Source organism: Pristiophorus japonicus, chromosome 7 (genome assembly GCF_044704955.1).
Source record: "Pristiophorus japonicus isolate sPriJap1 chromosome 7, sPriJap1.hap1, whole genome shotgun sequence".
Classification (NCBI taxonomy): domain Eukaryota; kingdom Metazoa; phylum Chordata; class Chondrichthyes; family Pristiophoridae; genus Pristiophorus; species Pristiophorus japonicus.
This window is the reverse complement of record NC_091983.1, coordinates 171,314,529-171,338,683: the sequence shown is the minus strand read 5'-3', so window position 1 is coordinate 171,338,683 and position 24,155 is coordinate 171,314,529. Positions and strand designations below refer to the sequence as shown.

The 24,155-nt window shown below is 45.2% G+C and overlaps 1 long non-coding RNA gene across 2 annotated transcripts in view; it reads right to left on the bottom strand.

Moving 5' to 3' along the window:
• The window catches only part of LOC139266903 (uncharacterized), a 63,474-nt gene that overhangs the window by 16,164 nt on the left and 23,155 nt on the right, over nt 1-24,155 (bottom strand). The window contains exon 1 of one of the 2 annotated variants that reach the window (XR_011593800.1): nt 3,933-4,098. The exons of the other annotated variant lie outside the window; for it this stretch is intronic. This is a non-coding gene — a long non-coding RNA (uncharacterized lncRNA). Of the gene's footprint in view, nt 1-3,932; nt 4,099-24,155 lie in introns of those variants that run through there. 2 annotated transcript variants of the gene reach the window in all.

The following is a 24,155-nucleotide window of genomic DNA, read 5'->3' as shown; positions in this document are numbered from 1 at the left end:
TGACGTTCCCTGAAAAAAAATCAAACAGCATTAAATATTTCTATAACCTTCAGTCCAGCTCCTTTTAAATGGTGCTAATTGACCCCAATTCTCCTTCTCTACCAGTCTGTTTACTAGATAACAAATTGTCCAGATGGACTGTGAATTCGTTTAGGAATAAAAGTCAAAGGATGTTGATCCATACAAAGTGGTCTGCCTGGGAAACAGTAACCAGCAGTGTTCTTTAGAAATCCGTAATAGGATCTCTGTTACTCACAGTATTTGTGAATGATATGGAGCAAAGTGTCTGTATTCGTATTATTACATTTTCTGATGATGTAATGTAATGTAGGCAGATAATGATTAGTAAAGAAGATTGATCATCTTTAGAGGCTAAGGTCAATTATGTGTTTGAGCTCAGAAATAGAAAATGGATTAAAATACAGATAAATGTAGGGTAATGCTGATCGGAACAGCTAATAATGAACATATGTATAACATGAAAGGATTCTGTTTTAAGTAGGCCCATGGGAACTATGCAATTGATTAAGCCCAACCTTACTGGACTTAAAAAAATGCCTCCCTTTAAAGGGGCAACGTAATTAAAATTCAAAGAAGATTTGGCTCACTCAAACAAATATCAAAGGGGCCTATTTTAAGTAGACCAGAGGAAATGTGGGATTTAGCAAGCCTAAAATCCTTGGGATACAATCAAGTGCTTCTCATTAAAGGGGCAGCACACTAAAATTTCAGCAAGTGGTTGACCCACTCAAAATGAGCTTTAACCAAACGAGCAAAAGTAAGTAGAATAACAAAATTATATCAAAGAGGTAAAATTAAGTGAAATCGAAACAAAAATTCCTTGCAGTGCCCACCAGTCATGGGAGACACCCAATGAGACAGTGGACTCCACATGTTGATGGTGTTCAAGGGTCATCTAGGCACAAACAATAGTCTGAAATGTGGGCAAACAGTTGCTGGAATCCCACCTGGCATTCTTATACATCCTGCAGCTGTGGATGGCAGACTTGGCAAGGTGCAGGTTTTCCATTGGCAGAGATAGAAAAGGAGAAGGATTTGGGAGGAATCGTTATTCATGCTCGGAAAGCCTTTGGTCAATGTGAAGCAGTGGTCGATAAGGAGAATCAGATATTGGATATATCAGGAGGAGACTGCATTAGAAGTCACCATACATTGTACTGACATTGCACAAATGAATGATGAGACCAGTCCTGAAGTATGGTGTACAGTTTTGGTCACCTTTAGAAAGGGTTTAGAGGAGAGAGACCAGAATGATTGGGAGCCAAGTTGTAAAGAAAGTGTCATGCAAGTACGTTTATTTTTGTTCAAGAAAAGGATGAGGGGAGACATGATAAATATTTTTGAAATAATGAAAGTTTAAGATATAATTAAAGTTGGTAAGCTATTGAACCGGGACACTGACAATCGGCCAGGGGGATGCAAATACAAAATTCACAAATCTCGAGAAAGTTAGAGATTGGAAAATCTTTTTTGCCTCCAGGGTGGTGAGATACATGGAACAGATTCCCTGATGGTGGTTGATATGGGCTCAATTGGCACCTTTAAAAAAGAGCTAGATTGATATCCGTTGTGAAGAGGATCAAGGGCTATTGTACTACTTGATTTTTTTTCAGGGAAGTAAAGGAAGGAATTTAAGCTGAAAGCTTCCAAGCCCATGCCAGCAGTGAGGTACTACACATGCTGCCAGCTCACAGGGAACACCCTGATATGTATCTTGTTGCTGATGTAGGCTTGGAAACCCTAATATTTCTTACGTAGGGAAATTAGCAGGCAATGATAGTAGTAGTGGTAAGTCCAGGATAGAATAATTTTATATGTCTGGATGGATCAACCAAGTGACAGATTTTTCACTCTGGAGTGAAAAGTGTTCTTGTGTGTTTTACCACAATAAGATGCAATGTAAATGCAAGATTTTTTTAAATGAATGCTACAGTTGTCAAGCTCAAGCGTTCAAGTAAGTAAACAGTAACCACTGCCAGAAGATGAGTTTGAGAGTGAGAGAAAGAAAAAAAATGAAGGAAGTTGTAGGGGTAAAAGGAAGGCTTCTCTTCCTCGGGGTGGATTAACTGATATAGATAATCGACACCTCGCCCAGCTCCCACTGTATAGTGACCACAGAAGTAAACAAACGAAATCTCAGGTTTACCAGCTTTATTTCGAGCAATGCACGGGAAGATTCAGTCGTGGAACCTCCGAAATACATGAGGTTTTGAGTATAATTTATACAGGCTTTGGAGAGGAGCTACCCTCCTACAAAATCATCAATAGGTCTATTGCTATCAGCGGAGTTACATTGATTTGGCGATTATCATCAGGCTGGCTCTGAATGGTGTATGCAACTGTCCATCTCCCATCATTGTGTTGTTCTGTTATTTGACCTCTACCCCAGTCTGCACATCGCCTGGAGTAACTGTACCAAAATACTGGCTTCCTTATCTCTTCCTCAGAGACTTCTAATCAAAATTGTAACTGCTGACTTCGACTGTTTAAGTGTTACTAAGGTTAAGGATACAGTTTTAATGTGTTATAATTGTGCTATACCTACATAAGCAAGTGTTACATACATAGGCAATTCCTCAGACCCCACTAATACTGATTAGTTCACTATCTTCAGCATTGTTCTGACCACCTTTCTGTCTGCTACAATAATATATCCCTTACAGAAGTAAAGTAGTAAAAAGAGAGAGAAAGGGAAAGAAGACTTCCTGGAGCTCTGACATGTATAAAATGCACATTATGTGGGTGAGGAAAACCAAATTATTTTTAAAATTGTGCAAAAATGGCAGGCCTGTCAAGTCTCATGGATTTGGTTAAACAATATAATGTGTTTCTCTGCTGCCTCCTCTCTGAGAATACGTAAAGCTTCATGTATTTAAATGGGGTCACAATCCATCTTACTCATTTTGTTTATACTGTCACTTCTGATCAAGCCTACCCTTAACATATTTAAAAGCGTTCGCTAGAGACATCTGACTTTAAACACATTGCCAAAAGTAGCTAATAGTTTAAAGTCAGATTATTTTAAATGTTAATGATTTGGGACATTGTGATATTAAATGAACTTTTATAATTGCCATAACACTTTTATAACAATTTAGAAGTCTGCCGAGTACAAAATCTATAAAAAAAAGACCAATGCACATAAAATACCCTTGATAGCTTAAATGGCCTTTTCTCACTCGAAGCTTAATATTTTCTTATGTACTCATTTCAATCAAACTATAAATACAATAATGCTGAACAAGCACATATTTGAGGATTTGTCGAGGTTGTCCAATTGGCAGTCATTTTTTTCCCGAATTGTTGTAACTGATAATAATGTAACAACATTCGGTCGTAAAAGTATGTTGCTGTTGGTGGGGTTGAAAATCGACAGCCATGCTGGTGCACTCCTGCTGTAACCTCAGTGTGCTGGAAACTAGGCCAGAATCGAGATACACGGGGTCCACGCGTAATGTCGTGATCCGCCTCTCCCCCTATGTTTTTTGACGCCAGTATCTATACTAGCAGCAATAAGTAGTGTGGAATGTCTGACTTTCTATTACTTTTTCCAATATAAAGATATTTAGAAGCACCACTTTAAAACAAAAGGCCTCTCCTATTAGACACAGTAAGTCCACTATTTTCGCTACAATTGTGCACCGCTTTTTGGCGTCCAAACGTTTTTTGGCGTGAAGTACTCACTTTGCAACTTTCACCAACGTTTGGACACCGGCGCCGACCATGTGCACCAGTTAAAACATTTTTGCCGCAGACACGAGTCAAAACGAGACCAGGAGCCGTTATTCTGGACTTAATAGATTTTGGCCATCCACGATTTTTTTCAGCGCAAAAAAAATACGTTAATTTAAGGAATCAGCACGGGGCACAAGGGGACAGGAGCGAGGCAATAAGAATACACGATAAGATACCTTTTTTTTCCACATGGAACTCTTTTTGGAGCAAGGGAAGAAGATTTCCGGGCCGTAAAGACTGCTCCCCATCTGCTATCTTCGAGCCGAAAGGACTGATCCCCACCGGCTGGACCCGCTGCAATCCTAGGCCGAATAATCCCCTGCTCAGTCCCGCTCACCCTGCGAGTTGAAGTTCGGGGGCGGGAGGGCCATTCGGCCGAGGATTGCAGCGGGTCCAGCCAGTAGGAAGCAGTCCTTTCGGGGGAGCGGGCTTCAGCGTCTCTGGTTGCCTTGGCAACTTCAGCTTTTTGCGCACGCCCAGAGAGTTTTTAGCGCAGATTTGAAGCTTCGCCCTCACCCCCAGTCTAACTTCGGAGTGCGCTGTGCCAAATTCAAATATTTCTTTGGCTAAAGTCCTGATTTTTTTTTTCTGGCGCAAACATACACAATAAAATCATACGTTAATATGCGCGGGCGCCAAAAATCCAGCAAGTGGAAAATAGGGGCCTAAGACTTGTGTCCTCAGCAGGACAAGATTCCAACCATGTGCTTGCAATGCAATCAGGCAATGCATGATCTGTCATGCTAATGTATCTGCTAATGTATAGTAATTTTGTGGGGTAGCATAAAACACGGTATTAATGCATTTTCTCTCAAACTTCTAAAATGTCTTCCAGTGCTGGCCAGGTTTAATTCTTAGTTAGAATTTTTGGCTTGTTAAGGGCTCTTTAAGCACCAATTAAAGGTTTGCATGTGCTTGTGTTCCAGCACTCATTGTATTAAGGTGACAATGAGGTAACAGAGAGTCAGCAGATAATAGAGCAGGAAACTTTGTATTGAGCGATTCAAGCCACAATGCAGAAAATGTACATCCATAAGTCCTATTTTGCTGAACACATTGAAGGAAGACAAGAACAAGCAGTGAGATGGGTTAAAGGGAGATTTGAGGCAATAGGAGATGAACAATCAGGATCAACCACTACTACTCCAACCAATGTGCTTAACATCAACTGCACAGTTACCTCAACTTCAGCCAGGAGCAATGAGCTATGCCTCACCAAAGATACTGTCCCCTGAGAGAAGTGCCCTGGAGTACCAAACCGGAGAATCTCCTTGCACCACCTTCACTTCAGCAACTATCAAATTAGGGTTTTGGGTGCTATGCCACTCCTTCACATACACACAGACTCTGTTTCCCACTTCCACATTTGTTTTTCCACCATTTTATATTTGCTAGCAACTTTTGTTATAGCCTTGGGAAAGGTTAGCAATGATTGCTATACCCATGTGCAGTCACTTATCTGTTAAATGGCCACATCCTTTTAAATGTGGCCTGAAACCCATTAAAGGTTGATGCTGCACCAGATTGCTCCCCTCCCCCCACCCCCGGGGGCTCCAAGCAAAAGTCCCATTCCGTGCAGGGAGCTCACTTTGAATAGTAAATGGGACCAGTCCAGAACATTCAGTAGGGTCAATCTTTCCTGAGATCACAGAGGTCTGGTTCTTCCACCTTATCCTTCAGACTGGAAAATCTTATTTCATCCATAAGAAAGACGAACACCACCAACCATAACATTTAAAAAATGTATAATTAGTTTTTACCTACACTGGAAAATAGTTATAGCAGATGACAAGGGTCCCTAAGTAGAAATCCCATACCACCAACTCAGGTTAAAATATTGGCCATGAGGAATTACAGCTCTCTCTTATTTTTTAAATGTAGGTTAGAAATTACTTTTGATAATTTTAGTTTGTAAAAACTTAGCATTCTCATCGATCGTTCTCTTTTCCTTAATTTACCGGAGATGTTATTCTATTTAAAATAAATGAGTTCGAACCACTGTTAAGATAACAGACAAAGAAATGTCCTATGAACACGTGAAACAGTTGTCTGCTAATATTTCCAACAGTAATTTCTATGCTTATATTTTTCTGCTTTGTGTCTTTGAGTCTGCCTGACAGGATGAACAGGCAACAATCTTAAATTCCACCAATGATGCTCTTGAGGCTAGCTGGAAGAGAACAACTGAGGTGCAGCCTACATTGGGATACCTGCCAATTTCCCCCTTCATCTCCTCATCTAAGAAACTTGCTTCTACTCAAAGTACTCCCACCCTTTATAGAGGTTCCTGTATTTTTCATACAGTTGAGGAATTTCAGACATCACCCAACCTATGGAACCTACAGAGATACCTTTGAGATTTTGAGAACATTTGTATTTTTGCTGCTGCATGTATGTGTGCAAATGGGCAAAAGCTGAGATTTTAAACCAAATCTCCCAATCTGGGGTGTAGCACATGCCACACTAAGGCACTGTGCTATCACAATATACAAAACATTACATCCTCCTCTATAACAGGGTACAGAATAACCATTCAGTTTTGATGGTGCCAGTCTTGATAAACATGAGGCTTCCTGGAGTACTCAAGGGGAATTTTGAGGACATTAAAACCAATGTATGAACTAGTGAAGATGACAAATACATTTGCCAATATGTCAGAAATTATTGGTATCACAGCAAAACTATCAGCACTAATTTTTAAAGTTTTAACAAATTGTACTGTTTTTCTCAGCCTTGTTGCTATCTGAACAGCTATAAAACACACACACAATGTTTGGAACTGTTATGTATGTAAACTTTACGAGTGTGTAAGACTTGCCACCAGGGGGCGCACCTGTTGGAGACCCAAGGGTCACCTGCACACCCCGGGCAAGCAGGTATAAAAGGCAGTCTACCATGCTGCTTCCTCACTCTGGAGTTACATTAAAGAGACCAAGGTCACAATAGTTTGAGCTTAAGATATACAGTCTTGTGGAGTTATTCTGAACATAACAATTGGCGACGAGTATCAGATCACGAACTTTCAGATGGCTATGGCTGTCATTGGTATTCTTGAGAGATTTGTTGAGGGTGATGATTGGGAAGCCTTCATTGAGCATCTTGACCAGTACTTCGTGGCCAACGAGCTGGATACGGAAGAGACCGCGGTCAAGCGCAGGGTGATTCTCCTCACAGTTTGTGGGTCCACGATATATGGCCTCATCAAAAGTTTGCTAGCACCAACGAAACCAACGGAGAAGACATATGCAGAGTTGTACACGCTGGTTTGGGAACATCTCAAGCTGAAGGAGAGCATCTTAATGGCCAGGTATCACTTTTACACGCACCAGCGCTCCGAGGACCAGAACGTTGCGAGCTATGTTGCTGACCTAAGACGCCTTGTGGGACCGTGCGTATTTGCTGGATTTTTGGGGGCAATGTTGCAGGATTTTTTTCGTGCTTGGAATCGGCCACGAGGTCATTCTTCGCAAACTGCTGTCTGCCGAATCGCTAGATCTGAGCAAGGCCATCACGATAGTCTCCTATGGGGAAATCGTGTAGTTTTGCCAAAAAAAGGCAGGGAACGTTTATTCATGACCTACACAGTACCCACCCAGGCATAGTCATGATGAAGGCTATCGCCAGGCCACACGTTTGGTGGCCTGGCATTGACTCGGAATTGGAGTCATGTGTACACCAATGTAGCACTTGCTCACAGTTGAGCAATGCACCAAGGAAGGCCCCACTGAGTCTATGGTCATGGCCCTCCAAACTGTGGTCCAGGGCCCATGTAGATTTCGCTGGCCCTTTTCTAGGACAGATGTTCCTAGTAGCAGTTGACGCTTACTCTAAATGGATTGAATGTATAATAATATACGTCCACTGCCACCATTAAAAGCCTCCGGGCCATGTTTGCCACCCATGGTTTGCCCGACGTCCTTGTTAGTGACAATGGACCATGTTTAACCAGCTCAGAATTCAACAAGTTCATGATCCGCAATGGCATCAAGCATGTCATGTCTGCCCTGTTTAAGCCCACATCCAATGGTCAAGCAGAACGGCCAATCCAAACTATCAAGCAGAGCTTGAAACGCGGTTATCTCGGATTCTGCTCAGCTACCGGACACGACCCCACTCACTTACTGGTGTTCCCCCGGCAGAATTGTTAATGAAGAGAGCACTCATAACCAGGCTCCCCTTAGTCCACCCGAATCTCAATGATCATGTAGAAACCCGGCGTCACCGGCATAACATGTACCACAATCGCGCGGCTGTGTCACGTGACAATGGGGTTAATGACCCTGTGTTTGTTCTTAATTACGGTCAATTTCCCAAATGGGTTGCTGGCACTGTTTTAGCCAAGGAGGGGAATAGGGTGTTTGTTGTCAAACTTTTGAATGGACAAACATGCAGAAAGCACTTGGATCCGACCAAACTGCAATTCCCTGACAACTAAGAAAAGTTTGAAGAGGACATTACCATCATTGATCCACCAACACACACCCAATCAGCAATCGACCTCGCAGCCAACCACGAGGATGAACCCACCAGGCCCGACAGCCCGATCAGACCAGCTGCGCTGCAGTGCAGCAATGATCCGACCAACTCACCCATGCCAGGACTTCAACTCAGCCGATCAACCTGGGAACGTAGAGCTCCTGATCACCTCAACTTGTAAATAACTTGTATCTAAGACTTTGGGGAGTGAGTGATGTTATGTATGTAAACTTAACTAGTGTGTAAGACTTGCCACCAGGGGGCACACCTGGTGGAGGCCCAAGCATCACCTGCACACCCCGGGTAAGTAGGTATAAAAGGCAGTCTACCATGCTCCTTCCTCACTCAGGAGTAACATTAAAGAGACTAAGGTCACAACAGTTTGAACTTACAGTCTTGTGGAGTTATTCTGAACATAACAGGGACAGCTGGGGCTGAAACCTATGGGATATGAATCAAAGGCTGGAAGCTGCTTAGAATTAATTAAAAGTTGTCTTTACTGGATTGGTTTCCTCTAATTATTCTCACAATAGCACTTGGGTAGGGCACGCTCAGTAACAGAGAAACCATAGAAAATGGTTTCATTTCAAATGGTTGTCATACAATGGCCTGTGGACTACACCTCGCTGTGGCCTCAACAGGTTTGTTGTTCTATGAGCCTCCAGACCTTCATTCACACCTCTCCAGCTTTGGAAGGCAACTTAAGCTGTCAGCGGGCAGAGCAGTAAACTGGAAGAAAAAGGAGAAAGAATAGGATGAAGAATAGAGAGAGAAAATGGGTTTGTGCTTCTACCCAAAAAGTTAAGTAAGCATTCCGTTGTCAGTAAGCCACCTTTGGTGCAGCAGGGAGGGATTCAAATTCATGGGGCATTGGAACCGGTTCTGGGGGAGGTGGGACCAGTACAAACCGGACGGTCTGCACCTGGGCAGGACCGGAACCAATGTCCGAGGGGGAGTGTTTGCTAGTGCCGTTGGGGAGGATTTAAACGAATATGGCAGGGGTATGGGAACCAATGCAGGGAGACAGAGGGAAACAAAAAGGAGGCAAAAGCAAAAGACAGAAAGGAGATGAGGAAAAGTGGAGGGCAGAGAAACCCAAGGCAAAGAACAAAAAAGGCCATTGTACAGCAAAATTCTAAAAGGACAAAGGGTGTTAAAAAAACAAGCCTGAAGGCTTTGTGTCTTAATGCAAGGAGTATCCGCAATAAGGTGGCTGAATTAACTGTGCAACAGATGTTAACAAATATGATGTGATTGGGATTACGGAGACGTGGCTCCAGGATGATCAGGGCTGGGAACTCAACATCCAGGGGTATTCAACATTCAGGAAAGATAGAATAAAAGGAAAAGGAGGTGGGGTAGCATTGCTGGTTAAGGAGGAAATTAAGGCAATAGTTCGGAAGGACATTAGCTTGGATGATGTGGAATCTATATGGGTAGAGCTGCAGAATACCAAAGGGCAAAAAACGTTAGTGGGAGTTGTGTACAGACCTCCAAACAGTAGTAGTGATGTTGGGGAGGGCATCAAACATGAAATTAGGGGTGCGTGCAATAAAGGTGCAGCAGTTATAATGGGTGACTTTAATATGCACATAGATTGGGTTAACCAAACTGGAAGCAATACGGTGGAGGAGGATTTCCTGGAGTGCATAAGGGATGGTTTTTTGGACCAATATGTCGAGAAACAACTAGAGGGGAGGCCATCTTAGACTGGGTGTTGTGTAATGAGAGAGGATTAATTAGCAATCTCATTGTGCGAGGCCCCTTGGGGAATAGTGACCATAATATGGTGGAATTCTGCATTAAGATGGAGAATGAAACAGTTAATTCAGAGACCATGGTCCAGAACTTAAAGAAGGGTAACTTTGAAGGTATGAGGCGTGAATTGGCTAGGATAGATTGGCGAATGATACTGAAGGGGTTGACTGTGGATGGGCAATGGAAGACATTTAGAGACCACATGGAGGAACTACAACAATTGTACATTCCTGTCTGGCATAAAAATAAAAAAGCGAAGGTGGCTCAACCGTGGCTATCAAGGGAAATCAGGGATAGTATTAAAGACAAGGAAGTGGCATACAAATTGGCCAGAAATAGCAGCGAACCCGGGGACTGGGAGAAATTTAGAACTCAGCAGAGGAGGACAAAGGGTTTGATTAGGGCAGGGAAAATGGAGTACGAGAAGAAGCTTGCAGGGAACATTAAGACGGATTGCAAAAGTTTCTATAGATATGTAAAGAGAAAAAGGTTAGTAAAGACAAACGTAGGTCCCCTGCAGTCAGAATCAGGGGAAGTCATAACGGGGAACAAAGAAATGGCGGACCAATTGAACAAGTACTTTGGTTCGGTATTCACTGAGGAGGACACAAACAACCTTCCGGATATAAAAGGGGTCGGAGGGTCTAGTAAGGAGGAGGAACTGAGGGAAATCCTTATTAGTCAGGAAATTGTGTTGGGGAAATTGATGGGATTGAAGGCCGATAAATCCCCAGGGCCTGATGGACTGCATCCCAGAGTACTTAAGGAGGTGGCCTTGGAAATAGTGGATGCATTGACAGTCATTTTCCAACATTCCATTGACTCTGGATTAGTTCCTATGGAGTGGAGGGTAGCCAATGTAACCCCACTTTTTAAAAAAGGAGGGAGGGAGATAACAGGGAATTATAGACCGGTCAGCCTGACATCGGTAGTGGGTAAAATGATGGAATCAATTATTAAAGATGTCATAGCAGTGCATTTGGAAAGAGGTGATATGATAGGTCCAAGTCAGCATGGGTTTGTGAAAGGGAAATCATGCTTGACAAATCTTCTGGAATTTTTTGAGGATGTTTCCAGTAGAGTGGACAAGGGAGAACCAGTTGATGTGGTATATTTGGACTTTCAGAAGGCTTTCGACAAGGTCCCACACAAGAGATTAATGTACAAAGTTAAAGCACATGGGATTGGGGGTAGTGTGCTGACATGGATTGAGAACTGGTTGTCAGACAGGAAGCAAAGAGTAGGAGTAAATGGGGACTTTTCAGAATGGCAGGCAGTGACTAGTGGGGTACCGCAAGGTTCTGTGCTGGGGCCCCAGCTGTTTACACTGCACATTAATGATTTAGACGAGGGGATTAAATGTAGTATCTCCAAATTTGCGGATGACACTAAGTTGGGTGGCAGTGTGAGCTGCGAGGAGGATGCTACGAGGCTGCAGAGCGACTTGGATAGGTTAGGTGAGTGGGCAAATGCATGGCAGATGAAGTATAATGTGGATAAATGTGAGGTTATCCACTTTGGTGGTAAAAACAGAGAGACAGACTATTATCTAAATGGTGACAGATTAGGAAAAGGGGAGGTGCAAATGACCTGGGTGTCATGGTACATCAGTCATTGAAGGTTGGCATGCAGGTACAGCAGGCGGTTAAGAAAGCAAATGGCATGTTGGCCTTCATAGCGAGGGGATTTGAGTACAGGGGCAGGGAGGTGTTGCTACAGTTGTACAGGGCCTTGGTGAGGCCACACCTGGAGTATTGTGTACAGTTTTGGTCTCCTAACATGAGGAAGGACATTCTTGCTATTGAGGGAGTGCAGCAAAGGTTCACCAGACTGATTCCCGGGATGGCGGGACTGACCTATCAAGAAAGACTGGATCAACTGGGCTTGTATTCACTGGAGTTCAGAAGAATGAGAGGGGACCTCATAGAAACGTTTAAAATTCTGACGGGGTTAGACAGGTTAGATGCAGGAAGAATGTTCCCAATGTTGGGGAAGTCCAGAACCAGGGGTCACAGTCTAAGGATAAGGGGTAAGCCATTTAGGACCGAGATGAGGAGGAATTTCTTCATCCAGAGAGTGGTGAACCTGTGGAATTCTCTACCACAGAAAGTTGTTGAGGCCAATTCACTAAATATATTCAAAAAGGAGTTAGATGAAGTTCTTACTACTAGGGGGATCAAGGGGTATGGTGAGAAAGCAGGAATGGGCTACTGAAGTTGCATGTTCAGCCATGAACTCATTGAATGGCGGTGCAGGCTAGAAGGGCCGAATGGCCTACTCCTGCACCTATTTTCTATGTTTCTATGTTTCTATGTTTACTGTACTATGAATTATGGTTGCCTCCCAATTACATCATTGCACAGCAGGTCTGCTGCAGTTCATCCTGCACATTATTTTTTAATTGACATACTTTATTGTAGTCAATGAATGATTTGCTTAATTGGTGTTTTATCCATTGTATTCTAATCACTCATGGCTATGTTTAATTTAATGTGCAAAATGTGAACTTGTAGTAATTATACTGAAAGTAGGATTACTGCCAAAATAACCACTGGAAGCTCGAACTAAATGATAATACTATTGTAGACAGGTTGTTTCTGGTCTAAAAGTTGATAGCTGAAGTCCATTAATTTGCAAAACGTACTTTATAAATGTTACACTTTCAAAGCTAAGAGCGATTGCCCTTGAAGCGTGTGTTTAGTGCACAGGTGGCACTGGCCAGGCAACACTCACTACTGTCGATTCCAAATCCAGGGACAAGCAGTGTGGGATGTGGAGATCAACATCATTTGCTATAATAAAGCAAAATCTCCCAAATGGGTCTTGCTTCAAACAAGATACTTTAATCAAGTACAAACTTAAAGGGAGAAAATGCATCAAGGGTCCTGCATGTTGTTTTTTAAACTTCACTTTTTTCATTTTGTCCCTGTTTCAGATACATTTTCTCTTTTTTTTTCTTGGCCCTCTATGCCACACGTTGAGAACAAAAGCTTCAGGCCCAATAACCTGCTCCAGGAGCCTGCCCAAGCTGCTCTCTCGCCAGCACCGAGGTAGTGTAATCTTTATCCAATGATGCATTTATTTCCTCCTATGAGGAAGAGCCATAGTTGGGATGTCATTGTATGGGAAATGATATAGGAAGGGGTAGGTGCACCCTGCTACCCAATTTCATAGCTGGTTGGAACACAGGGGTCGAACTTGACTTTTTGCGATAGTGTAAAATAGGTGAAGTCAATTGAAATAAAAATCGGGGGAGATGTAAAATGGACTGCTGACTTGCTATCACTCATTTTACACAATCACTCAAAGTCAAGATTTATTCAACTGTGTGGTGTAAATCATAGGAGTTTTAAGGAAAGTTACATGTTTAGAAGCAAATAAATCTTTTGATCAGTACGCTGGAAACCTGCCAGTAATTGCGCCGGCCAAGACTAATGGCTGCCCCTCAGAGAGCGCGCAGGCAGCTTCGCTATTTTGGTGCTACCTGCTAATTAACATCAGTGGTGCGGAGATTTTGTGGTGTAACGTGCTCCTTCCAGCACTAAGTTCAGCAGGAGGCGGAAGGTTGTATTTGTCTCCCGCTTGCAGTGAAGGAGAACGGGCAAGAAGGAGCGAAACTGTGGGCCATGGGCGGAACAGTTGACGCACTTGTGACAATATTACCGGCCACCCGATGTTTGTTAATTTTTTAGCAGTTCATGAAATGAATGCATCTGCGTTCTCTAACTCTAATCTTTCCCCAATGGTTATCCTTGCAAGTGTATAAGTGTGTAGTAATCATGCCAGGTCTTGCACACTCGACACAAAATAATGATTTGATAAATAATTGGTTTTGGAATTGTGAATAAATGAATTAATTCCTTAAACACTTAAGCCGATTTACTGCAGGGTGACGTTCTGGTGATGTTATCATAAAGGTAAAAGATCTTACCAGATCTTCAAATGTTGCAATGCAGTTCTAGGCAATCTGGTGCTTTTTAGGAATTTGTTTTTTTATTTGCTGGGAATCTACCGAGGGATTTGTAGTTTTGTGCAGGTGTTTAGTTCAGAACTAAAAGCTTGTTCCACAAGGTTTCACGCATTGATTTACTGACCCACAAACACTGTAGGCCAACCAGAAAGCTACCAGAAAATACAACCCTCTCCCCACTGCCCCCCCCCCCCAACCATACTGATGGGCAAAATATGATGAAAGGAGAACCTTAATTAAGGAGGCGTTTGACGTTCTGGCATCCATCTGAGGTGTTTCCCAATTGTCAGCCACCATCTTCGTCTACAATGTCCTGCCAGACTCCTCATGGCCCGTTAATGCTGCTGAAATGCTTCAACAGCTATACGCACAGGCGTGCTTTAGAGAGGGCGGCAATCGGACCGGTGAAAGAAAGATAGAAAGACTTGCATTTATATAGTGCCTTTCACGACCACTGGACATCTCAAAATTAATATGTCCTTACTATACAGTATAAATGCACATTAGGCCCATACTTGAGAGAAGGTCACTCTGTGACCAGTAACCTTTATTAGCCAGCACTGAAGTGATGAAGTTGGGTGGAGCTTCCCCTTTTATACCTGAAAGTTCAGGTTAGGAGTGTCTCCCACAAGTTCACCACCTAGTGGTCAATGTTCTCATGGTGTACAACTTAGGTCAGTTTATGCACGGGTTACAATGACAGTTGAATACATGACATCACCTCCCCCCCCCAAAGTCTTATTGGGATCATAGGTTAAGTCTTGTAGAGCGCCTGAGTTGGGGTCTGGTTGTTGGGCGCTGACCTGAGTGTCTGCTGTTTGTGGTGTCTCAGGCCTGTCCGGACTGCCTACAGCGACTGGGCTCTCCTCTGCTTGGTTCCGGTGTTCGATCACCTATGGAGGAGTGAACTCTACATCGTGTTCTTCCTCTGCTTCTTCCGTGGGGTTGCTGAACCTTCTTTTTGTTTGATCCACGTGTTTGCGGCAGATTTGTCCATTGGTGAGTTTAACTACCAGAATCCTATTCCCCTCTTTGGCAATCACAGTGCCTGCGAGCCATTTAGGCCCTGCAGCGTAGTTGAGGACAAAGACAGGGTCATTGACATCAATACATCACGCCCTCGCATTCCCGTCGTGGTAGTCACATTGTGACTGGCGCCTGCTCTCAACAATTTCTTTCATGGTGGAGTATATAAGGGATAACCTGGTTTTGAGCGTCCTTTTCATTACCAGCTCTGCGGGTTGGACCCCTGTGAGCGAATGTGGTCGGGATCTATTGGCCAACGGGAAGCGTGATAAACGGCTTTGTAGGGAACCCCCTTGGATTCTGAGCATCCCTTGTTTGATTATCTGCACTGCTAGTTCCGTCTGGCCGTTTGAGGCCTGCTTGAACGGTGCCATTCTGACATGGTTGATACCATTTCCTGCCGTGAAGTCCTGGAATTCAATGCTTGTAAAGCACGGGCCATTGTCGCTCATGGACGGCGAACATTGCCCGTAGACTTTCTACTGTGGCAGAGGATGTGCTTGAATTGAGAATGACACACTCGATCCATTTGGAGTAGGCGTCTACTACAACCAAAAACATTTTTCCCATGAAAGGACCTGCATAGTCCACATGGATGTGTGACCATGGCTTGACGGGCCAGGACCAGGGGTCTAAGGGGGACTTCCCTGGGCGCATTGCCTAGCTGGGCACACGTGTTGCACCTGCGAACACAAAGTTCCAGGTCTGCATCTATCCTTGGCCATCAAACGTGTGACCTGGCAATTGCCTTCATCATGACAACGCCCGGGTGCACATTGTGGAGTTCTCTGATGAACATCTCTCTGCCCATCTGGGGCATGACTACTCGGTTTCCCCACAGTAGGCAATCGGCCTGAATTGAGAGTTCATCCTTGCGCCTGTGAAATGGTTTGAATTCCTCAGGGCATGCCCCGTATGTGGCTGCCCAGTCCCCATTCAGGACACAATTCTTGACTAAAGACAGTAGCGAGTCTCTATTTGTCCAGACTTTAATCTGAAGGGCTGTCACGGGTGAGCCTTCGCTTTCGAAAGCTTCAACAGCCTTGACCATCTCAGCAGCATGCTCGGTAGTCCCCTCGGTGGTGGCTAGTGGGAGCCTGCTGAGTGCACCGGCGCAGTTTTCAGTGCCCGGTCTGTGCCGAATTGTATAGTCATAGGCGGCTAACGTGAGTGCCCACCTCTGTATGCGGGCCGATGCATTTGCATTTATGGCCTTGTTGTCAGCCAAAAGGGACGTTAGGGGTTTGTGATCTGTCTCCAGCTCAAATTTCCTACCAAACAGTTACTGGTGTATTTTTTTTACAGCATATACACATGCAAGCGCTTCCTTTTCTACCATCCCGTAGCCCCGTTCTGCCTGGGACAGACTTCTGGAGGCATAAGCTACCGGCTGTAACTGACCCTTGGAATTAACATGCTGCAACACACACCCGACCCCATAGGACGACGCATCTCATGTTAAAACAAGTTTCTTACATGGGTCATATAGCGTTAACAGATTGTTGGAGCATAACAAATTTCGTGCTCTATCAAAAGCCCTTTCATGGCTGTACCCCCAGACCCATTTGCGACCTTTGCATAGGAGCACATGTAGTGGCTCTAACAGCATGCTCAATTTGGGAAGAAAGTTACCAAAATAGTTCAGGAGCCCCAGGAATGAATGCAGCTCCGTTGTGTTACGGGGTCTGGGTGCTCTCTGGATCGCTTCTGTTTTGGACGCAGTAGGTCTAATCTCGTCTGCTGCTACCCTCATTTCCAGGAATTTTACCTCTGGAGCTAGGAAGATGCACTTCGCCTTTTTCAGTCGCAGACCTACCCGGTCCAGTCTGCATAGCACCTCCTCCAGGTTGCGAAGGTGTCCTTCAGTATCACAACCCGTGATGAGGATGTCGCCTTGAAAAACCACTGTCCTTGGAATCAACTTGAGGAGGCTTTCCATATTTCATTGAAAGATTGCGGCGGCCGAGTGAATCCCAAATGGACATCTGTTGTACTCAAACAACCCCTTGTGTGTCGTGATGGTGGTCAGCTTCTTCGACTCACTCGCCAGCTCCTGGGTCATGTAAGCTGAGGTCAGGTCCAATTTTGAAAAAAGTTTGCCACCAGATAGCATCGCAAAGAGGTCTTCCGCTCTCGGTAGCAGGTACTGGTTTCGGCGTGACACCCGATTGATGGTGGCCTTGTAATCACCACATATCCTCACCGACCCATAACCGGCACAATCGGGCTTGCCCAGTCACTGAATTCGACTGGCAAGATGATGCCTTCCCTAAGCAGGCGGTCCAATTTGCCTTCTATCTTTTCCTGCATCACGTATGGCACTGCTCTGGCCTTATGGTGTACTGGCCTGATGTCCGGGTTTTTGTGAATCACTACCTTGGTCCTCATGCCGGGTTGAAATAATGAGTCAAATTTGTCCAGGACCTGTGAGCATGATATTCGCTCCACAGAAGAAATTGCATTGACATCGCCCCATTTCCAGTTCATGACAGCCAGCCAACTCCTCCCCAGCAGTGCAGGACCATCCCCTGAGACAATCCAGAGTAGCAACCTGTTCTCCGAATCTTTGTGGGTCACGACTACCGTGGCGCTGCCTAGCACCAAAATGTTCTCCTTTGTATATGTCCGTAGCTGTGCGTCAATTGGCAATAATTTTGGCCTCCTGGCCTTGGGCGTCCACAACTTGTCGAACTGTTTGATACTCATCAGGGACTGGCTGGCCCCTGTGTCTAGCTCCATGGATACTGGGATGCCATTGAGGAGCACTTCCATCATTATCGGTGGCATCCTGGTATATGAACTGTATATGTACTCCACATGAACCTGCTGAACTTCAGCTTCCAGCAATTTCCCCCAGTGTCCATTTGGCCTCGTAGGGCTTACATTGTCCCCGTCCTCCTCGTACATCAACTTGGCTGCAGGTTTCCTGCACATACGCGCCAAGTGACCGCTGATGTTGCAGTTTCTGCAGGTATATTGCTGATATCTGCAAGCTCTGGCTGTGTGTTTGCCTCCACACCTCCAACATGAGCCGTTGTTGGAAACAAAAGGTCCACTACCAGTCGATCGTCTCTGACTGTCTCTGTTACTGTCCTTAAGCGCACCATTGACAGATGTTGATGGCCCCATTACTGGCCACATTGTCCCTTGCAATGGCATGAATTGCCGTTCAGCTAGCCATTGTCTCTGTTGAATTCCCCTTTGGGTTCGACTACATGCTCAGGCATGTCCGATTGCCCCTGTCTGCCTGGAGAACTATGCGCCGCGTTAACAATGTTGACTCCCTGTCCATTTACTGCATTTAAATCAAGATTTTTGTCAAACATCATTCTGGTCTCTTCCTCCCCTGCAATAAATGTCTGGGCCATCAAAGCCGCCATTTCCAGGGTCAAGTCTTTGGTCTCAATCAGTTTCCTGAAAACCCCAGCGTGCCCGATGCCCTCAATAAAAAAGCCTCGCAGCATCTCCGCTCTGCATGCATCTGGGAACTTACATAGACTCGCCAGTCTCCGGAGGTCTGCCACGAAGTCTGGAACGCTTTGTCCTTCTCGCCGCCAGTGCGTGTAAAACTGGTGTCTCGCCATGTGCATGCTGCTCGCCGGTTTAAAGTGTTCCCCGATCAACTTACTGAGTTCTTCAAAAGTCTTGTCCGCCGGCTTTTCTGGCGCTCGAAGGTGCTTCATCAGGGAGTACGTCCTGGATCCACAAACCGTCAGGGGATGAGCCCTGCATTTGTCGGCCGAATCCTGTCCCAGCCATTCCTTAGTGATGAAACTTTGCTGTAGTCTCGCAATAAAATCGTCCCAATCATCACCAACACAGTACCTCTCATCTGTGCTGCTAGTGGCCATGCTCGCGTGGTTTAAATCCCAGTTTCTCGTCGCCAATAATATGTCCTTACTATACAGTATAAATGCACACGAGGCCATACTTGAGAGAAGGTCACTCTGTGACCAGTAACCTTTACTGAAGTGATGAAGGTGGGTGGAGCTCCCCTTTTAAAGCTGAAAGTCTAGGTTAGGAGTGTCTCCCACAAGTTCATCACCTAGTGGTCAACGTTCTCACGGTGTACAACTTAGGTCAGTTTATACATGGGTTACAATGACAGTTGAATACATGACAAAAATGCTTTACAGCCAATGAAGTAATTTTGAAGTGAACTGTTGCAATGTGGGAAACACAGCAGCCAGTTACGCACAGCAAGCTCCAACAAACAGCAATGTGATAATGACCAGATAATTTGTTTTTGTTATGTTGATTGAGGGATATATAGACAGGACACCAGGGATCGCTCCCCTGCTCTTCTTCAAAATAGTGCCATGGGATCTTTTACGTCCACCTGAGAGAGCAGATGGGGCCTCGGTTTAACATCTCACCTGAAAGACGGCACCTCTGACAGTGCAGCACCCGCTCAGTTCTGCACTAGAGTGTCAGCCTAGATTTTTGTGCTCAAGCCCATGGAATGGGATGTGAACCCACAACCTTGTGATCCAGATGCGAGTGTGCTACCCACTGACCCACAGCTGACACAATATCCGAAATGAATGAGCGGGCATCAACTTGGCGTTGCTCGCCAATTGACGTCACGCTCCGACTCATTACAATACTTTTGATGAACATTGCCAACCTGCCGAAAATGCCGGCCACTGCGGGACTCGCTGGCAGTGGGCGAAAGTCCGGTGGTGGCCATTTTTTCCCCGAATTGGGCAGTAACAGCTGGCGCTAAACCCTTGAATTTTTAGCCCAATGTCTTTACCCTCACACTGCTCAGTGTGAAAGTTTAAAATTGAGGTAAATGGCTCCCAAATGCAAATGATTCATCCAATCAGTGCAAAGGATTACGTTTGAAGACATTTATATTCCTCAGACAAGCGCAAGCTTCAGCAGATTTGAGTTGGTGTAATAAAATGTTTTCCCAAACTGTCATAAATGGATATCTCAGAATGTCTGTGTACGCAGTAAATCTGAAAGACATAGGATACTTTGAGCACAATTCATTATTATAGTTTCTCTTTTTTAAAGAGACCAACAGAAAAAACAAACAGAACATATCGTTCAAGTCCTTATATTAACAGAGTTGCACAAACGTGTCAAATCGAAAGTAATTCTGAGATGTGGTTGTAGAGAAAAAGCACATTTATTTTCTTCTTAAGTGACATGGGACAATGTTGTTACAGCTAAATATCGCATGTAGCATGTGTTTGTAAGATCAGTTCCCAATGTTCCTGAACTTCTGTATGTGAAGAATACTTCTATTTTAAACAATGGTGCCCCAGCTGCTGTCATACTGATATTTTGTGAGTGAAGTTACACTCTACTGATTCTGGGATTCATCAGGCAGTACCTCCCCAGGAAACAATGGCATTTGGAATCACTGTTGTGAAGGGGAGCTGCCATTCACATTGTGAACTGGCACCTGCAGAAAGAGTGACCATTACCACTCTTACAATATGAGCCCTGAGCGCCACACAAAATGAAAGCTGTGCCAAACTTCATTGGTCTCTGAGGAGGCACTTACTGAAGAAAACCAGCAGTGGTGTTTGCAGAATTCATCCATTTCACAAAGCATCAGTCCAACTGCGACTTCAGAGCACCTGTGTTGAACACAATTAGTCTGGTGTTCTAGTCATTTGGGAAACAAAATAAAAGGCTGATATAATACAAAGGGCTCCTGTTATGGATCTGCGAGTAAATAGAATTATACAACCATAGACATTTACACCATTTGGCCCGCATGTCTATGCTAGCACTTTGCTAGAGAAATCTGAAACTAATCCCACTGCCCCGTGCTCTCCTAATAACCCTGTATTTTCCTCTGCTTCAAGTGTTTACTCTTCCCTTAAAAGATGCAATGATCTTTGCTTCAACATCATCATCATAGGCAGTCCCTTGGAATCGAGGAAGACTTGCTTCCACTCTTAGCATGAGTTCTTAGGTGGCTGTACAGTCCAATACGAGAACCACAGACTCTGTCACAGGTGGGACAGACAGTGGTTGAAGGAAAGGGTGGGTGGGGAGCCTGGTTTGCCGCACGCTCCTTCCGCTGCCTGCGCTTGATTTCTGCATACTCTGAGGAACTAAGCGCCCTCCCGGATGCACTTCCTCCACTTAGGGCGGTCTTTGGCCAGGGACTCCCAGGTGTCAGTGGGGTATCGCACTTTATCAGGGAGGCTTTGAGGGTGTCCATGTAACGTTTCCTCTGCCCACCTTTGGCTCGTTTGCCGCGGACGAGTTCCGAGTAGAGCACTTGCTTTGGGAGTCTCGTATCTGGCATGCAAACTATGTGGCCTGCCCAGCGGAGCTGATCAAGTGTGGCCAGGGCTTCACTGCTGGGGATATTGGCCTGGATAATAATGCTAATGTTGGTGTGTCTGTCTTCCCAGGGGATTTGCAGGATCTTGCGGAGACATCGTTGGTGGTATTTCTCCAGCGACTTGAGGTGTCTACTGTACATGGTCCATGTCTCTGAGCCATACAGGAGGGCGGGTATTACTACAGCCCTGTAGACCATGAGCTTGGTGACAGTTTTGAGGGCCTGGTCTTCAAACACTCTTTTCCTCAGATGGCCAAAGGCTGCACTGGCGCACTGGAGGCGGTGTTGGATCTCATTGTCAATGCCTGCTTTTGTTGATAGGAGGCTCCCGAGATAAGGGAAGTGTTCCAAGTTGTCCAGGGCCGCGCCGTGGCTCTTGATGCCTGGGGGGCAGTGCTGTGCGACGAGGACAGGCTGGTGGAGGACCTTTGTCTTACTGATGTTTAGTGTAAGGCCCATGCTTTCATATGCCTCGGTAAAAATGTCGACTCTGTCCTGGAGTTCAGCCTCTGTGTGTGCACAGACGCAGGCATCATCCGCGTACTGTAGCTCAACGACAGAGGTTGGGGTGGTCTTGGACCTGGCCTGGAGATGGTGAAGGTTGAACAGCTTCCCACTGGTTCTGTAATTCAGTTCCACTCCAGCGGGGAGCTTGTCAACTGTGAGGTGGAGCATGGCGGCGATAATGCAGCCCTGCTTGACCTCGGTCCGGACATGGATGCTTCAACAATTCACCTCCCCAGTCAGAGAAAATAATCTTTCCCTATAAACTCTCTCAAAATTCTTCCATTTTTTAAACGCTATTAAATCTCCTCTTGGCCTCCTTCGCTCCAGTGAAAATAGTCCCAGTATTTCAGGACTTTCCTCATAACTTTGGGCCGAGAAATTCAGAGGTTTAGAGCCTGATTCAGGGATAAAATGGCAGCCGCCGCATTTCTTCTCATTGCCGGTGGTTCTCGCGGTGCCATCATTTTTGGCTGGGCGGCAGCATTGTCGTGAAAATTATGGAGATTGTGATGTCAGTGAGTGTGCAACATTCACTTGTTGCCCGATCTGTGATTTTCAACTTCATCGCTCCATTTACCGGCATGTCTTAATTATGACCAGCTGAGCAAGCATTGACAAGCAGGCAGGAGATTCCAGCAACAACTTGCAGCTGACAGTTTCTTCACTTTGAATAACTCTGTGGAACTTTCTGCAACTCCAACAGCTTTATAAACTTCTTTCAAGGTCCTAACATAATAGGGAGTTGAGGCAAATGGAGAATGCTTTCACTCTTATTTAAAAGCGTCAGCTCATAACATTTGCTCACAGTCATGGGGGCTCTACTGCTGACCCTCTCACTCTCGAGTATCTTCGGGAGAGGGAACAGAGGCAGCGAAGAAGAGAAGATGTGTGCAGAGGGAGTTGGAGGAGTGTCAGGGGGGCTCTCAACAGGGGGCATTACCCAGGAGGATTCCGAGAGCGCTTCTCTTATCTCCACTTACGCAAGGAGCAGTGCATTAGGAGACTCTGCTTCAGCAAGGAGGTGGTCACAGAACTCTGCCACGTCCTGCAACCAGACCTGCAGCCTCAGAGCAGGGTGACCATGGCTCTCTCAGTGGCCCTCAAGGTCACCGTGGCTCTCAATTTCTTCACCAATGCATCCTTCTAGCCTGCAGCAGGAGACATAACTAACATCTCCTAGTTCGCCATCCATTGCTGCCTCCGGGAGATCACTCTCTACACCAGGAGAAGGGACTATGTTTTTTTTCTCTGAGCAGAGAGAAGCAGGAGGAGCATGCATGTGGTTTTGCCAGGATAGCGGGCTTCCCCATGGTGCAGGGCGTCATCGACTGCACCCACGTGGCTTTGCGGGCACCACATAACAATCCTGAGATCTTCCGTAACTGCAAAGGCTACCACTCACTTAATGTGCGGCTACTGTGCGACCACCCCCAGAGCTTCCGAATGATCAATACACACTATCCTGGCAGCAGTCATGATGGCTTCATCCTGCGTCAGTCCAATGTGCCAGCAATCTTCCAGCCACCACGTCAAATCTGAGGGCTATCTGCTCTGCACCTGGCTGATGACTTCCCTCCGCAACCCCAATACTCATGCCCAGCACTCATACCATGAGAGCCATGCTGCCACCAGGAACATCATCAAGCAGACCATCGGGCTGCTGCAGCAAAGGTTCCGCTGCCTTGATCACTCGGGAAGGGCCCTCCAGTATTCGGTGGAGCGGGTGTCCCATTTCGTGGTGGCCTGCTGCATGCTTCGCAACTTCATCATCATGAGGGATTGCGGGACCACCTCAGGAGGAGGAAGAGGGAAATGAGGAGGATGAGGAGGACAAGGGGGACGAGGAGGAAAACGGGGAGGAATGGAGAAAGCAGACAGAAAATCCCACTTCAGCACAGACTGTCTGTGAATGCCTCATCGGACTCCGATTCCAGTAAATGAAACCCCAAATCCCCGTTGCTCACCACATCCCCATCATACCATCCCTCTATCATGGAATAGCACTGCATCCTCCTGAGCACAAAACTGAAATGAAAGCCACCACAAAACAAAGATTCCAAACAAAATTATTAAGCTTATCGGGAATCAATTCACACATACTATATCAACTAATCACCCAAATCCTCAGTCTGGCATTGCCCTTGTTTACTTATCCATTTACTGTTTAATAAATCAGTTTGGCATTTTATAGCCTAAGCTGTGGCCTAACAAAAAGTTTATTCTACCCTTCTGAAGATCAAGTGATGAAATGAAAATACAGCACTGAGGATTTCCTGTTTAATTCCTGGGGCTTGCTACAAATTACCCAGATATTGCACAAGTTAACACTGTTTATGATATTGGTATCAT